The sequence below is a fragment of the Plectropomus leopardus genome, chromosome 7, assembly GCF_026936395.1.
Source record: "Plectropomus leopardus strain MGB_pleo_1.0 chromosome 7, ASM2693639v1, whole genome shotgun sequence".
Classification (NCBI taxonomy): Eukaryota; Metazoa; Chordata; class Actinopteri; order Perciformes; family Serranidae; genus Plectropomus; species Plectropomus leopardus.
This window is the reverse complement of record NC_142182.1, coordinates 11,924,787-11,939,269: the sequence shown is the minus strand read 5'-3', so window position 1 is coordinate 11,939,269 and position 14,483 is coordinate 11,924,787.

Sequence of the window (14,483 nt, the reverse complement as noted above, 5' to 3'; positions counted from 1 at the left end):
GATACAATACATAATAATATGATGTCTCAACGCCATTCTGCCCCTGGCAGTTCAGCGACATCAGAGGAGCCTCAGCAGCTTCTACAAGGTTTGCAGGGTGAAAATGTCCAGGACAGAGATAGCATGAGAAGGCTGGCAGAGGAATGTGAGATGAATCAGCTCAAAAAATGTCAGCTTTCCTCCCAGAACAAGGTATGTGAATTTTGTGAACAGGGGGAGTTTGAGTCACAGTTAGATCAAAACCTGAGACGGTTATGTGTTCAGGTTGAGAATGCCGAGGTCCAGGGGATGCTGGAATCCAAAACACAAGAAGTGCAAGACGAAAGTGTTATGGACACAGATGACATTAGAAGTGTAGCAGAGAAGTGTGAGGAGAATGACAATATGTCTCAGCTCAACTCCAAGGCAAAGCTCAAAGAAGAGCTGTGGAAGTTGAGGTCATACGTGGATCATTTACATATTAAGTTTGAGAAATGTGTCCATGTTCAGGATGAGAATCTTAGGACCAGGGAGATGCTAGAATCAAAAATAGGCACACTTGAGTCAGACTTAAGGGAAAAGGAGGAAAGTGTCAGAAAGCTTCAAGAGACACTGGAATCTGAAAAAAAGGCCCTTCACCTGAAATTTATTGAGTTCAGTGAACTAAGTACCAGGGACATGAGGAAGCTGGAAGAGGAGAAGTTAGATTTGAGCTCTAAGAATGAAAATTTGACCAGTGAGTTGGCTCAGCTTCAGCTTCTGACAGAGAAACTATTTGAGGAGAACAAAAACCTGAAGACAGATGTGCAAGGTCTTCAGAACCAAGTGAAGGATGCCAGGGTGGAGGAGGAACTTAAATCAAAACTAAGTGATCTTCAGACCACATTAAGTGAAGTTAAATATGAAAGTGTCTGTAAGGTTGAACAGGTAGAAGAGCAGTATTTTGTTTTGATAGAAAAAGAAATTACTGAGAGTCAGCACATGCAAGAGCTGCTAGAATCAGACAAAAAGGAACTTCAGTTGGAATTATCAGAAGTCAGGGAATTAAGTGTCAGGGACATGAGAAGGCTGGAAGCTGAAAAGTTAGATCTGAGTGCTATGAATGAGAGTATGACTAATGAGTTGGCTCGGATTCAGTCTCTGACAGAGAAACTACATGAGGAGAATACAACCCTGAAGACAGATGTGCATGGTCTTCAGAACCAAGTGAAGGATGCCACAGTGAAGGAGGTCCTTGAATCAAAAATAAGTGCACTTCAGTCAGAGCTGAAAGAAATGAAAGAGGAGAGTGTCAGATATATTCGAAATGTAGAACAGGAGAAGTTGGTTTTTATAGAAATGGGGATTGCTGAGAGACAGCAAATCCAAGAAGCACTGGAATCAGAAAAAAGGACTCTTCAGCTGGACTTAATTAAGGTGAGGGAGCAAAGTAACAGGGACATTATGAAGCTGGAAGAGGAGAAGTTAGATTTGTGTGTTAAGAATGAAAATATGACTGCTTCTCTAGAGAAACAATTAGAGGAGAATACAAACCTAAAGACAACCATACAAAATCTTCAGTACCAACTGGATGTGGCTAGGCAAACGTTCCTGGATAATCAGTTAGCGCCTCGGCAGGAGGAGGAGGTAGCTACAGCTTCTAACGCTTCCAGTGTTAAAGTTCGAGCTGCCGAGACTATTACTGTTGATGGTCCAGTTGTTGAGGCTCTGATTGAGGCTCTATTTGAGACTTTTGTTATTGAGGATCCTGTTGCTGATGCTGTAGTTGTCGAGACTGTGGTTGTTGTTGAGGCTCCAGTTGTCGAGGTTTCAGTTGTTGAGGCTCCTGTTGTTGAGGATCCAGTTGTCGAGGCTCTTGTGGTTGAGGCTCCAATTGCTGAGGCTCCTGTTGTTGAGGCTCCAGCTGCTGATGCTCCAGTTGTTGAGGCCCTAGTTGGTGAGTCTCCAGTTGTTGAGGCAGTTGTTATTGAGGCTCCAGCTGCTGAGTCTCCTGTTTTTGAGGCTCTTGCTCTTGAGACTCTTGCTGCTGAGGCTCTAGTTTTGGAGGCTCCTGTTGTTGAGGATCCAGTTGTCCAAGCTCTTGTGGTTGAGGCTTTAGTTGTCAAGGCTCCAGTTGTTGAATCTTCAGCTACTGAGGCTTCTGTTGTTGATGTTTCAGCTGCTGATGCTCTGGTTGTTGAGGCTGCTGTAATTGAGGCTCCTGAGTCTCCTGTTGTTGAAGCTCATGCTGCTGAGACTCCTGCTGCTGAGGCTCTAGTTGTTGAGGCTCCTGGTGCTGAGTCTCCTGCTGTTGATGCTCCAGCTGCTGAGGCTTGTGTTCCTGGGTCTCCTGTTGTTGATGCTCCAGCTGCTGATGCTCTAGTCGTAAAAGCTCCAGTTGTTGAGGCTGTTGTTACTGAGGCTCCAACTGATGCTGAGGCTCTTGCTACTGAGACTCTCACTGCTGAGGCTCCAACTGATGCTGAGGCTCTTGCTGCTGAGACTCTCACTGCTGAGGCTCTAATTGTTGAGGCTCCAGTTGTCGAAGCTCTTGTTGTTGAGGCTCCAGTTGTTGAATCTCCAGCTGCTGAGGCCCCTAGTGCTGAGTCTCCTGCTGTTAATGCTCCAGCTGCTGAGGCTTCTGTTCCTGGGTCTCCTGTTGTTGATGCTACAGCTTCTAATGCTTCCAGTGTTAAGGTTCGAGCTGCCGAGACTATTACTGTTGATGATCGAGTTTTTGAGGATCTGATTGAGAATCTATTTGAGACTTTTGCTATTAAGGTTCCTGTTGCTGATGCTGTAGTTGACAAGACTGTAGTTGTTGTTGAGGCTCCAGTTGTCGAGGCTCTTGTTGTTGAGGCTCCAGTTGTTGAATCTCCAGCTGCTGAGGCCCCTGGTGCTGAGTCTCCTGCTGTTGATGCTCCAGCTGCTGAGGCTTCTGTTCCTGGGTCTCCTGTTGTTGATGCTACAGCTTCTAATGCTTCCAGTGTTAAGGTTCGAGCTGCCGAGACTATTAATGTTGATGATCGAGTTTTTGAGGATCTGATTGAGAATCTATTTGAGACTTTTGCTATTAAGGTTCCTGTTGCTGATGCTGTAGTTGACAAGACTGTAGTTGTTGTTGAGGCTCCAGTTGTCGAGGCTCTTGTTGTTGAGGCTCCAGTTGTTGAATCTCCAGCTGCTGAGGCCCCTGGTGCTGAGTCTCCTGCTGTTGATGCTCCAGCTGCTGAGGCTTCTGTTCCTGGGTCTCCTGTTGTTGATGCTACAGCTTCTAATGCTTCCAGTGTTAAGGTTCGAGCTGCCGAGACTATTACTGTTGAGTCTCCTGTTTTTGAGGCTCTTGCTCTTGAGACTCTTGCTGCTGAGGCTCTAGTTTTGGAGGCTCCTGTTGTTGAGGATCCAGTTGTCCAAGCTCTTGTGGTTGAGGCTTTAGTTGTCAAGGCTTCAGTTGTTGAATCTTCAGCTACTGAGGCTTCTGTTGTTGATGTTTCAGCTGCTGATGCTCTAGTTGTTGAGGCTGCTGTAATTGAGGCTCCTGAGTCTCCTGTTGTTGAGGCTCATGCTGCTGAGACTCTTGCGGCTCCTGTGGTTGAGGCTACAGTTGTTGAGTCTTCAGCTGCTGAGGCTCCTGCTGCTGGGTCTCCTGTTGTTGATGCTCCAGCTGCTGATGCTCCAGTCGTAAAAGCTCCAGTTGTTGAGGCTGTTGTTACTGAGGCTCCAACTGATGCTGAGGCTCTTGCTACTGAGACTCTCACTGCTGAGGCTCCAACTGATGCTGAGGCTCTTGCTGCTGAGACTCTCACTGCTGAGGCTCTTGTTGTTGAGGCTCCAGTTGTTGAATCTCTAGCTGCTGAGGCCCCTGGTGCTGAGTCTCCTGCTGTTGATGCTCCAGCTGCTGATTCTCCAGTTGCTGAGGCTCTAGAGGTTGAGGCTGTTGTTATTGAGGTTCCAGCTGTTGAGGCTCTTGCTGCTGAGACTCTCGCTGCTGAGGCTCTAATTGTTGAGGCTTCAGTTGTCGAGGGTCTTGTTGTTGAGGCTCCAGTTGTTGAATCTCCAGCTGCTGAGGCCCCTGGTGCTGAGTCTCCTGCTGCTGATGCTCCAGCTGGTGATTCTCCAGTTGCTGAGGCTGTAGTTGTTGAGACTCTTGCTGCTGTAACTCCAGTTGGTGAGACATCTGCTGCTGAAATTCAGACCAGAAGTTGGTGGCATGGCTATGGTAGGGGTCTACTGAAATTAGGCATCAAAACTCTGGGTGTACTTGTTCCTGTTGGCATCCTTGCCTCCACAGTGATTGCCAATTCCAGGATAGACTATAACCATAACCTCTGCCCATCGGACATGTTTTCCAGCCTTGTAACAGGCTGCTGCAACGTCCAACCTACCTTAAATTCTCCATTCTGAGTAGGTTAAACCACACATACAAGTTAAGTTCAATCAAGATATCCTGCAGTAATTGTGCAGGTAATTTATGTATTTACAAATACAAATGATGAATCTATCTATCTATCTATCTATCTATCTATCTATCTATCTTTCGGTCTGTCTGTCTGTCTATTTACCTCTCTGTCTGTTTATCTATCTATTCATCGTTTATATTTGTAAGTGCATGGGCAGCATGGTGGTGTAGTGGTGAGCACTGTCCCCTCACAGGAGGTAGGCCTCTCTGTGTGGAGTTTGCATGTTCTCCCCATGTCTGCGTGGGTTTTCTCCAGGTGCTCTGGTTTCCTCCCACATCCAAAGATATGCAGGCTGCGATGGAATACCTGACCTGTTTTTTTAGCAAACCATCGTCGCTTTTCTAGTGTTAAATACAGCTATAGAGTGATTTAAACTTATAACCCTTTTTTCAAATGTTAAAGGGATAGTTGGGATTTTTTAAAAGTGGGGTTGTATGGGGAACTTATTCATAGTCAGCGTATCAGTACATGGCAGCCGGCAGTTTATTGCTTAGCTTCCATGTAGGACTGCTGTATGGAATATACTGTGAAAGTACCCAAAACAATCCTACTCTAACAAATCTGAACTATCCCTTTAACATTTGTTATCTTTCTTCAACATGTGGTGATCCTTGTTGATTTACTTATGCTTTACTTTGAGTGATTCAAAGTGTTTATAGTAGATATAAGTCATATTAATTAAAATAATTAGAATAAGCACAATAAATATAAAAAATTAAAGCATTGAAATAACTAAGAGACTAACACTTGAAATTATTTGGCTTCTGGATCAATCAAAACTTAATTTATTTAAGCTCTCTAACTTTCATGGTGTCTAAATCAGTATTTCTCATTTTTATATCATGTAGGCGGCATCTTAAACAGAGGTAGAGCAAGCGTTCACTAATCAGAGGATTTAAGGTTTGTTTCCTGGCTCCTCCAGCTGAAGTGTCCTTGGACAAGATACTGAACACTAAACTGCTCCAGATGGGTGTGTGTGAATGTTAAAACTGAGTAGCAGGTAGTATCTTGTGTATTAGCCTTGGCCACCAGTATGTAAAATTATATATTAAATATAGTGTTAAAGTGCTATGAGTGGTCAGAAGAGTAGAAAGTGCAGCTCCATCACATAACCTAAAAAAACAGAACAACTTGCTGACGTAAGTGAGACATAAAGAATCTAACCAAAAACATTACCTGTTTCTCTGCAGGATGAAAATGTCAGTTAAGTGTTTTAGGGTAAATTTCTTGTTAAACTCAAAAAACACCCCATTAAATGAAAATAATGCACACAAAAAACAGTCGAACATTCAAAAGTCTTTAATGGAGTGATCTTGGATTTTCAGAAACCGATCTTAAATTAGTTCTACCATAAATCTTTAATTCAACTTCCATTTTAAAATAATGCTTTACGTAGTTTGAGATTCTGATGTGAATAGCCAACTCTTAATCTATAAGGCAGGAAAATTTGAACTTAACTTGAATTACTTAAAAGATAGTATCTGTTTTTTTTAAAGGATCTACGTATATGTGACTTTTTACAAGTAATATATATATAAATATTTATATATTTTAATATTTATATATATTATTATATATAAAAAAAAATTTTATTGCCAGTGATTTAAGAGAGTGTAACGCAACTTAAAAACTGAGACCTTCCCCGACTCTCGGTCGACTTTAATAGCCTGTACACTGACTTCTATGTAAAAGACTTGGAATGATTTTTCTGGGAAAATCCAAGAAAAAAAAAAGAAGGGAGAGGGCACACAAACCAGCTCCGGGTGGCTGTGGCTGTGTGTGTATGTATGTATGTGCTGTGTGTGTGTGTGTGTGTGTGTGTGTGTGTGTGTGTTGGGGGGTGTGCGGAAGAGGGGTCACAGTTTCCACCTACCGGCGTACCACTGCAGCTTCATGTTATGCATACAAGTATGAAGTGCTTTTTTGTCAATATCAAGTAAATAGGCCTAAATACATAAACGGGACAAAGAGCAGCCAAAAATCAATAAATCAAACACACACACACATGCACACACACACACACACACACACACACATATATATATATATATATATATATATAGAGAGAGAGAGAGAGAGAGAGAGATTTTATATTGACAAAAATCTCCTTTGTATCTTTCTTCAGATCAGTTACTTTTAAAGAAAATATTAACAAAGAAAGTTTGGTCAGGCCCTAATTAATTCCTCATTCCAAAAAAGGGACCGTTATTTATGAGTGATGAGGGGTGTTGCAAAAGATGTTTAGGTAATATATTTTCCTCAAAGAAAGTAACTAACAAACTAATATCAAACCAGGATTAATGGTGATACACGGTATAAGCTCGCTAAAAAACTCATTACTATCTGAATGAATGAAGGAATAAAGATGCGTATGTGTCTCTGTCAGAGGGACAAGGCAGAGACAAACTAAGGGTTTGTTAAAGAAAACATGCCATTGAGCAAATTGGCTTGAGAGACAGTTACCATGGTAACTCACTCAAAGTTTAGGTTGCCTCTCTTTTCAGGACTGAAAACTCAGAATATCCCTCATTTCAGGGTTAATTTTCTCAAAGTTTAGAATACGATCCTGTTGGCCCTCAGAGTAAAGACAATTAGAGGTCGCCAAAACAAGCAATAAACGGAGTTACGGATGAAAGAAGTGAGATGTAGTTTCGCTGCTGCTGGGTAACAGTAGAAAAACAGCACATAAAATAAGCCACCATGAACGTTAGACAGATCTGACATTCGGTGTTGACCTATATATCTTTAACGCTACGGTTACGGCCGAAAATGATGACAAAACAAAACAAAATTACCGATTTTTCTAACCGGAAGTTGTTATTCTGAGCATGACGTCGCGGTGGGCATATGCGCATGCGCAAAAAAAGGTTATGACACATCGGAATGCCGTGACGTCAATCGTTCTATGCTTTATGACATCACAAAGCATAGAACGAATGGCATTCCATTAAAAAACAAGCTTTAATATAGGAGGTACAAGGAAGATTTGTCAGTCACTGGACTTTGTGCTGTTGAAATACCTCCACCTCATTGTGATTTGAAGGGTTTTGGCTTCTTGTATTTGGAATAGCAGATACAATACATAATAATATGATGTCTCAACGCCATTCTGCCCCTGGCAGTTCAGCGACATCAGAGGAGCCTCAGCAGCTTCTACAAGGTTTGCAGGGTGAAAATGTCCAGGACAGAGATAGCATGAGAAGGCTGGCAGAGGAATGTGAGATGAATCAGCTCAAAAAATGTCAGCTTTCCTCCCAGACCAGATGTGAATTTTGTGAACAGGGGGAGTTTGAGTCACAATTAGATCAAAACCTGAGACGGTTATGTGTTCAGGCTGAGAATGCCGAGGTCCAGGGGATGCTTGAATCCAAAACACAAGAAGTGCAAGACGAAAGTGTTATGGACACAGATGACATTAGAAGGGTAGCAGAGAAGTGTGAGGAGAATGACAATATGTCTCAGCTCAACTCCAAGGCAAAGCTCAATGAAGAGCTGTGGAAGTTGAGGTCATACGTGGATCATTTACATATTAAGTTTGAGAAATGTGTCCATGTTCAGGATGAGAATCTTAGTATCCAGGAGATGCTAGAATCAAAAATAGGCGCACTTGAGTCAGACTTAAGGGAAAAGGAGGAAAGTGTCAGAAAGCTTCAAGAGACACTGGAATCAGAAAAAAGGACTCTTCAGCTGGCCTTAATTAAGGTGAGGGAGCAAAGTACCAGGGACATTATGAAGCTGGAAGAGGAGAAGTTAGATTTGTGTGTTAAGAATGAAAATATGACTGCTTCTCTAGAGAAACAATTAGAGGAGAATACAAACCTAAAGACAACCATACAAAATCTTCAGTACCAACTGGATGTGGCTAAGCAAAAGATCCTGGATAATCAGTTAGCGCCTCGGCAGGAGGAGGAGGTAGCTACAGCTTCCAACGCTTCCAGTGTTAAGGTTCGAGCTGCCGAGACTATTACTGTTGATGGTCTAATTGTTGAGGCTCTGATTGTTGAGGCTCTAATTGAGGCTTTTGTTATTGAGGATCCTGTTGCTGATGCTGTAGTTGTCGAGACTGTAGTTGTTGAGACTCCAGTTGTCGAGGTTTCAGTTGTTGAGGCTCCTGTTGTTGAGGATCCAGTTGTCGAGGCTCTTGTGGTTGAGGCTCCAATTGCTGAGGCTCCTGTTGTTGAGGCTCCAGCTGCTGATGCTCCAGTTGTTGAGGCCCTAGTTGGTGAGTCTCCAGTTGTTGAGGCAGTTGTTATTGAGGCTCCAGCTGCTGAGTCTCCTGTTTTTGAGGCTCTTGCTCTTGAGACTCTTGCTGCTGAGGCTCTAGTTTTGGAGGCTCCTGTTGTTGAGGATCCAGTTGTCCAAGCTCTTGTGGTTGAGGCTTTAGTTGTCAAGGCTCCAGTTGTTGAATCTTCAGCTACTGAGGCTTCTGTTGTTGATGTTTCAGCTGCTGATGCTCTGGTTGTTGAGGCTGCTGTAATTGAGGCTCCTGAGTCTCCTGTTGTTGAAGTTCATGCTGCTGAGACTCCTGCTGCTGAGGCTCTAGTTGTTGAGGCTCCTGTGGTTGAGGCTACAGTTGTTGAGTCTTCAGCTGCTGAGGCTCCTGCTGCTGGGTCTCCTGTTGTTGATGCTCCAGCTGCTGATGCTCCAGTCGTAAAAGCTCCAGTTGTTGAGGCTGTTGTTACTGAGGCTCCAACTGATGCTGAGGCTCTTGCTACTGAGACTCTCACTGCTGAGGCTCCAACTGATGCTGAGGCTCTTGCTGCTGAGACTCTCACTGCTGAGGCTCTAATTGTTGAGGCTCCAGTTGTCGAGGCTCTTGTTGTTGAGGCTCCAGTTGTTGAATCTCCAGCTGCTGAGGCCCCTGGTGCTGAGTCTCCTGCTGTTGATGCTACAGCTTCTAATGCTTCCAGTGTTAAGGTTCAAGCTGCCGAGACTATTACTGTTGATGATCCAGTTTTTGAGGATCTGATTGAGGCTCTATTTGAGACTTTTGCTATTAAGGTTCCTGTTGCTGATGCTGTAGTTGACGAGACTGTGGTTGTTGTTGAGGCTCCAGTTGTCAAGGTTTCAGTTGTTGAGGCTCCTGTTGTTGAGGATCCAGTTGTCGAGGCTCTTGTGGTTGAGGCTCCAATTGCTGAGGCTTCTGTTGTTGATGCTCCAGCTGCTGATGCTCTAGTCGTAAAAGCTCCAGTTGTTGAGGCTGTTGTTACTGAGGCTCCAACTGATGCTGAGGCTCTTGCTACTGAGACTCTCACTGCTGAGGCTCCAACTGATGCTGAGGCTCTTGCTGCTGAGACTCTCACTGCTGAGGCTCTAATTGTTGAGGCTCCAGTTGTTGAGGCTCTTGTTGTTGAGGCTCCAGTTGTTGAATCTCCAGCTGCTGAGGCCCCTGGTGCTGAGTCTCCTGCTGTTGATGCTCCAGCTGCTGAGGCTCCTGTTCCTGGGTCTCCTGTTGTTGATGCTACAGCTTCTAATGCTTCCAGTGTTAAGGTTCGAGCTGCCGAGACTATTACTGTTGATGATCCAGTTTTTGAGGATCTGATTGAGGCTCTATTTGAGACTTTTGCTATTAAGGTTCCTGTTGCTGATGCTGTAGTTGACGAGACTGTAGTTGTTGTTGAGGCTCCAGTTGTCAAGGTTTCAGTTGTTGAGGCTCCTGTTGTTGAGGATCCAGTTGTCGAGGCCCTTGTGGTTGAGGCTCCAATTGCTGAGGCTCCTGTTGTTGAGGCTCCAGCTGCTGATGCTCCAGTTGTTGAGGCCCTAGTTGGTGAGTCTCCAGTTGTTGAGGCAGTTGTTATTGAGGCTCCAGCTGCTGAGTCTCCTGTTTTTGAGGCTCTTGCTCTTGAGACTCTTGCTGCTGAGGCTCTAGTTTTGGAGGCTCCTGTTGTTGAGGATCCAGTTGTCCAAGCTCTTGTGGTTGAGGCTTTAGTTGTCAAGGCTCCAGTTGTTGAATCTTCAGCTACTGAGGCTTCTGTTGTTGATGTTTCAGCTGCTGGTGCTCTGGTTGTTGAGGCTGCTGTAATTGAGGCTCCTGAGTCTCCTGTTGTTGAAGTTCATGCTGCTGAGACTCCTGCTGCTGAGGCTCTAGTTGTTGAGGCTCCTGTGGTTGAGGCTACAGTTGTTGAGTCTTCAGCTGCTGAGGCTCCTGCTGCTGGGTCTCCTGTTGTTGATGCTCCAGCTGCTGATGCTCCAGTCGTAAAAGCTCCAGTTGTTGAGGCTGTTGTTACTGAGGCTCCAACTGATGCTGAGGCTCTTGCTACTGAGACTCTCACTGCTGAGGCTCCAACTGATGCTGAGGCTCTTGCTGCTGAGACTCTCACTGCTGAGGCTCTAATTGTTGAGGCTCCAGTTGTCGAGGCTCTTGTTGTTGAGGCTCCAGTTGTTGAATCTCCAGCTGCTGAGGCCCCTGGTGCTGAGTCTCCTGCTGTTGATGCTCCAGCTGCTGAGGCTCCTGTTCCTGGGTCTCCTGTTGTTGATGCTACAGCTTCTAATGCTTCCAGTGTTAAGGTTCAAGCTGCCGAGACTATTACTGTTGATGATCCAGTTTTTGAGGATCTGATTGAGGCTCTATTTGAGACTTTTGCTATTAAGGTTCCTGTTGCTGATGCTGTAGTTGACGAGACTGTGGTTGTTGTTGAGGCTCCAGTTGTCAAGGTTTCAGTTGTTGAGGCTCCTGTTGTTGAGGATCCAGTTGTCGAGGCTCTTGTGGTTGAGGCTCCAATTGCTGAGGCTTCTGTTGTTGATGCTCCAGCTGCTGATGCTCTAGTCGTAAAAGCTCCAGTTGTTGAGGCTGTTGTTACTGAGGCTCCAACTGATGCTGAGGCTCTTGCTACTGAGACTCTCACTGCTGAGGCTCCAACTGATGCTGAGGCTCTTGCTGCTGAGACTCTCACTGCTGAGGCTCTAATTGTTGAGGCTCCAGTTGTTGAGGCTCTTGTTGTTGAGGCTCCAGTTGTTGAATCTCCAGCTGCTGAGGCCCCTGGTGCTGAGTCTCCTGCTGTTGATGCTCCAGCTGCTGAGGCTCCTGTTCCTGGGTCTCCTGTTGTTGATGCTACAGCTTCTAATGCTTCCAGTGTTAAGGTTCGAGCTGCCGAGACTATTACTGTTGATGATCCAGTTTTTGAGGATCTGATTGAGGCTCTATTTGAGACTTTTGCTATTAAGGTTCCTGTTGCTGATGCTGTAGTTGACGAGACTGTAGTTGTTGTTGAGGCTCCTGTTGTTGAGGATCCAGTTGTCGAGGCTCTTGTGGTTGAGGCTCCAATTGCTGAGGCTCCTGTTGTTGAGGCTCCAGCTGCTGATGCTCCAGTTGTTGAGGCCCTAGTTGGTGAGTCTCCAGTTGTTGAGGCCCTAGTTGGTGAGTCTCCAGTTGTTGAGGCAGTTGTTATTGAGGCTCCAGCTGCTGAGTCTCCTGTTTTTGAGGCTCTTGCTCTTGAGACTCTTGCTGCTGAGGCTCTAGTTTTGGAGGCTCCTGTTGTTGAGGATCCAGTTGTCCAAGCTCTTGTGGTTGAGGCTTTAGTTGTCAAGGCTCCAGTTGTTGAATCTTCAGCTACTGAGGCTTCTGTTGTTGATGTTTCAGCTGCTGATGCTCTGGTTGTTGAGGCTGCTGTAATTGAGGCTCCTGAGTCTCCTGTTGTTGAAGCTCATGCTGCTGAGACTCCTGCTGCTGAGGCTCTAGTTGTTGAGGCTCCTGTGGTTGAGGCTACAGTTGTTGAGTCTTCAGCTGCTGAGGCTCCTGCTGCTGGGTCTCCTGTTGTTGATGCTCCAGCTGCTGATGCTCCAGTCGTAAAAGCTCCAGTTGTTGAGGCTGTTGTTACTGAGGCTCCAACTGATGCTGAGGCTCTTGCTACTGAGACTCTCACTGCTGAGGCTCCAACTGATGCTGAGGCTCTTGCTGCTGAGACTCTCACTGCTGAGGCTCTAATTGTTGAGGCTCCAGTTGTCGAGGCTCTTGTTGTTGAGGCTCCAGTTGTTGAATCTCCAGCTGCTGAGGCCCCTGGTGCTGAGTCTCCTGCTGTTGATGCTCCAGCTGCTGAGGCTCCTGTTCCTGGGTCTCCTGTTGTTGATGCTACAGCTTCTAATGCTTCCAGTGTTAAGGTTCAAGCTGCCGAGACTATTACTGTTGATGGTCCAGTTTTTGAGGATCTGATTGAGGCTCTATTTGAGACTTTTGCTATTAAGGTTCCTGTTGCTGATGCTGTAGTTGACGAGACTGTAATTGTTGTTGAGGCTCCTGTTGTTGAGGATCCAGTTGTCGAGGCTCTTGTGGTTGAGGCTCCAATTGCTGAGGCTCCTGTTGTTGAGGCTCCAGCTGCTGATGCTCCAGTTGTTGAGGCCCTAGTTGGTGAGTCTCCAGTTGTTGAGGCAGTTGTTATTGAGGCTCCAGCTGCTGAGTCTCCTGTTTTTGAGGCTCTTGCTCTTGAGACTCTTGCTGCTGAGGCTCTAGTTTTGGAGGCTCCTGTTGTTGAGGATCCAGTTGTCCAAGCTCTTGTGGTTGAGGCTTTAGTTGTCAAGGCTTCAGTTGTTGAATCTTCAGCTACTGAGGCTTCTGTTGTTGATGTTTCAGCTGCTGATGCTCTAGTTGTTGAGGCTGCTGTAATTGAGGCTCCTGAGTCTCCTGTTGTTGAGGTTCATGCTCCTGAGACTCTTGCAGCTCCTGTAGTTGAGGCGACAGTTGTTGAGTCTTCAGCTGCTGAGGCTTCTGCTGCTGGGTCTCCTGTTGTTGATGCTCCAGCTGCTGATGCTCCAGTCGTAAAAGCTCCAGTTGTTGAGGCTGTTGTTACTGAGGCTCCAACTTATGCTGAGGCTCTTGCTACTGAGACTCTCACTGCTGAGGCTCCAACTGATGCTGAGGCTCTTGCTGCTGAGACTCTCACTGCTGAGGCTCTAATTGTTGAGGCTCCAGTTGTCGAGGCTCTTGTTGTTGAGGCTCCAGTTGTTGAGGCTCCAGCTGCTGAGGCCCCTGGTGCTGAGTCTCCTGCTGTTGATGCTCCAGCTGCTGAGGCTCCTGTTCCTGGGTCTCCTGTTGTTGATGCTACAGCTTCTAATGCTTCCAGTGTTAAGGTTCGAGCTGCCGAGACTATTACCGTTGATGATCCAGTTTTTGAGGATCTGATTGAGGCTCTATTTGAGACTTTTGCTATTAAGGATCCTGTTGCTGATGCTGTAGTTGACGAGACTGTAGTTGTTGTTGAGGCTCCAGTTGTCGAGGTTTCAGTTGTTGAGGCTCCTGTTGTTGAGGATCCAGTTGTCGAGGCTCTTGTGGTTGAGGCTCCAATTGCTGAGGCTCCTGTTGTTGAGGCTCCAGCTGCTGATGCTCCAGTTGTTGAGGCTGTTGTTACTGAGGCTCCAACTGATGCTGAGGCTCTTGCTGCTGAGACTTTCACTGCTGAGGCTCCAGTTGTCGAGGCTCTAGTTGTTGAGGCTCCAGTTGTTGAATCTCTAGCTGCTGAGGCCCCTGGTGCTGAGTCTCCTGCTGTTGATGCTCCAGCTGCTGATTCTCCAGTTGCTGAGGCTCTAGAGGTTGAGGCTGTTGTTATTGAGGTTCCAGCTGTTGAGGCTCTTGCTGCTGAGACTCTTGCTGCTGAGGCTCTAATTGTTGAGGCTTCAGTTGTCGAGGCTCTTGTTGTTGAGGCTCCAGTTGTTGAATCTCCAGCTGCTGAGGCCCCTGGTGCTGAGTCCCCTGCTGCTGATGCTCCAGCTGGTGATTCTCCAGTTGCTGAGGCTGTAGTTGTTGAGACTCTTGCTGCTGTAGCTCCAGTTGGTGAGACATCTGCTGCTGAAATTCAGACCAGAAGTTGGTGGCATGGCTATGGTAGGGGTCTACTGAAATTAGGCATCCAAAGTCTGGGTGTACTTGTTCCTGTTGGCATCCTTGCCTCCACAGTGATTGCCAATTCCAGGATAGACTATAACCATAACCTCTGCCCATCGGACATGTTTTCCAGCCTTGTAACAGGCTGCTGCAACGTCCAACCTACCTTAAATCCTCCATTCTGAGTAGGTTAAACCACACATACAAGTTAAGTTCAATCAAGATATCCTGCAGTAATTGTGCAGGTAATTTAT